The 2,929-nt window shown below is 41.7% G+C and overlaps 1 non-coding gene across 1 annotated transcript; it reads right to left on the minus strand.

Moving 5' to 3' along the window:
- Window positions 1-2,179: 2,179 nt before the first annotated feature.
- On the minus strand, window positions 2,180-2,285 carry LOC141635511 (small nucleolar RNA R71). The gene has a single exon (XR_012540194.1). It is a non-coding gene; the product is annotated as a small nucleolar RNA R71 (small nucleolar RNA).
- Window positions 2,286-2,929: the final 644 nt, after the last annotated feature.

Here is a 2,929-nt window from a genome sequence, read left to right on the forward strand (position 1 = left end):
GAGCACTGCATTGGGAAGCGTGAAGGAATGGTCAACAAAGCCGTCGGCAACGAGTTTGGAGCTGTTTTGGAGGAAGAACTGTAACACCCCAAGTTATTGAGAGTAAGGTAGTCCCACATCGGGGAATTGAGGAGGTTGTGATATGTTTATAAAGGATTCCACTCACCACTTAGTAACAAGGCCTTGTGCTTTTGGGCTTAAGTGAGGACAAATATGGGCCCAAAGGTGCACACCCATCTTATTGGGTTGTGTTACATACGACGGTGGTGGGTCAGGTTGTTATAAGAACACTCGATTGAAGGCTTTTCTTGGTCGATCGGGTGGTTTCACGTGCTGAGGAGGTCGATCGAGTACTTTATTGTACTCGATCGAAATGCTGGATATCAGGCTTACTCGATCGAGTAACATTTTTGGTCGATTGAGTGGTTTACTTGCTGAAGTCCTCGATCGAGTTGTCTCAAACCACTCGATCGAGAGGTTTTAAGTCTTTACGGGCTTTAATTAGTCCGTGTTGCTTATTTAGTTAATGGACTTAATTTTTCTATTTAAGCTTTCAATAATTAGGTTTTAAATACGTTTTTACACCGCTTAACATTTGTATTACGCCACTTTCTCTTCTCTTAATCTTTCCCTTAAACTCTTCACTGTAACTTTGCTTTTGGGATTATTTTGCTCGGATCTTGTGTTCTTTACGCCGGAATTCTTGCTATTGTAATCTTTTCCTCATTTTAATCTTAATCTTTCCTTTGTTTGCTTTAATTCTCTTGTTTTATTCTCTTAATTTCTGCCCTAATTTGTTTATGCAATTTTATTATTGTTTCATCATGCCTTATATTAGTTATTTCATTATTATTAATCTTGACAACATTAATAGCATGAGTAGCTAATTTCTTTCATGTTGGGATTAGGGGATCTATGGTAGAAATGTGACGACATAGCGAATAAGCTAGATGACTTATTTGTGAGAATCTGTACCCATGGCAATTTAATTATAATACCGACTTAGTTGAGTGCACGCTTCTAAGTTACCCTTTAATCTGGTTAAATTTATTCCTGGATCGGAAGATTTGACTAAATAGACCTGCTATGAACAGTAGACTACACTAATGAGGACGGAAGTTAAGTTAGTGGAAATCTAGGATAGAAAGTGGACCGGAAGGACCTTTCAACATCCGTCTTATAGTAAATTATCTAGAATATTTGCATATGAGTCATTAGAATACCGTAGTGAACCGAAATCCCGACATGTTCTCTCTTTATTGATCACTCTTATTCACTTGTTCTGCCTTTTACTGCTCTTTCTTTACTACTCTTTCCTTTAAGCCTTATTAGTTTAGAAAACCAAAATTCAAACCCCCATTTGTGACCAAATAGACGGACCTTTAACAGATATCTTGCCTCCATGTGGAGATCGACCTGACTTCCCTAGCTATATTAGTAGTGCCAATTAGTTATTTCTGGTAGGTACACGACTAGCTTGTCAAATTTTGGCGCCGTTGCCGGGGAGGCAATAGCCCTACCTGTTTTTGTTTTCGTTTATTTTTATTCTCCTCATGGAATTTTTATTCCTTGAGACAGCTCTCATTTATCTCTTTTAGTGTTGTGTATGCCCAGGGCAAACAGGTCGGAGTTAGTTTCAGTTGATTTTGAGCCAGAGAGACTGTTTAGGCATAGACTCCATCTGCAAAGAGAACTTCGAAAGGAAGACTTGAGTACTTTCGAGCCCGAGCTACAACATTTTGTATTTGCAGAAGATCAGTCTTTAGAAGAAGACAATCTCATTTTTGCTAACCAACCAGTAAAGATGCCGAACATTGCAAGTCATTCGGTGCCTAAAGCATCTTCTATTCCCAAGGGTTTCAACCTCCAGACTGAGGACGCCAACACCTTTGATATCAGACCGTCTTACATAAATCTGGTGGAGAGAAATCTGTATAGGGGTGTGGCGGGTGAAGACCCAAGGAAGCACATGGAGGTCTTTACTGATTACTGCTCTACTATTCCCGCTACAAAGGGAGTAAATCAAGACAAGATTAAGGAGGTGCTCTTTCCTTTACACTGACTGACTCAGCCCGTGAGTGGTTGACCGATTTGGACCGTGCAGCTGCTGGTATCACCAACTGAGAAAATCTCGCGCTTTCCTTCTATAAAATATACTTCCCTCCTCAGCGCACTAATCAGCTAAGGGAAAAGATTACTAGTTTCAAGCAGGCACCTGATGAGACTTTCTATGAAGCTTGGTGTCGGTTCAAGAGGTTGGTGAGGTCTCTTCCTCACCATGGTTTTGATCCGTGGTTTCTGTCCAATCAGTTCTACAATGGGTTGTACGATGACCACAGAGCTATACTTGACGCCTCATCCAATGGAAGATTTCAAAAGAATACTGATGATGACAAGGGATGTGCCATTATTGAGGAGATGGCGACCCATTGTGCTGAATATGGGAACCCACGGGACGGTATTCGAATAGTCCATTCAGTTGACAAGGCAGTTGTGGCTCAGCTGGAAGCCATGAATGCTAGGTTTGATAGATTTGAGCTGCAAAATGCTGGGGAGCCACAGACGGTTCATTTGCTGACTAGACAGGAAACTGTCATTTGTGAGAGATGTGGAGGAGATGACGGTCATACTGCTATTGACTGTCTTACTGAGAAAGAACAGGTCCTTGCTTTTCAACAATACAGGCAAGGAGGGGGTTCTTATTATAACAATCAAGGGGCAGTCCATCCCAATTTGAGGTGGACAAGTCAAAATGTGCTCAATCCCACTCCTCCACCACAGCAGCAGCAGCCATATGTCGCTCCTCATAAGGCTCAACAAGGCTTTCAAAAGCCCCCTTCCTTTCCTCCTCCCAATCAAGGTGCATCATCTTCAGGTGGGGTAAGTGAGCTAGGTGAGCTTAAGTCGATGTTGTAGTCGTTGACAAAGC

The sequence above is a fragment of the Silene latifolia genome, chromosome Y (genome assembly GCF_048544455.1).
Source record: "Silene latifolia isolate original U9 population chromosome Y, ASM4854445v1, whole genome shotgun sequence".
NCBI classification, from domain to species: domain Eukaryota; kingdom Viridiplantae; phylum Streptophyta; class Magnoliopsida; order Caryophyllales; family Caryophyllaceae; genus Silene; species Silene latifolia.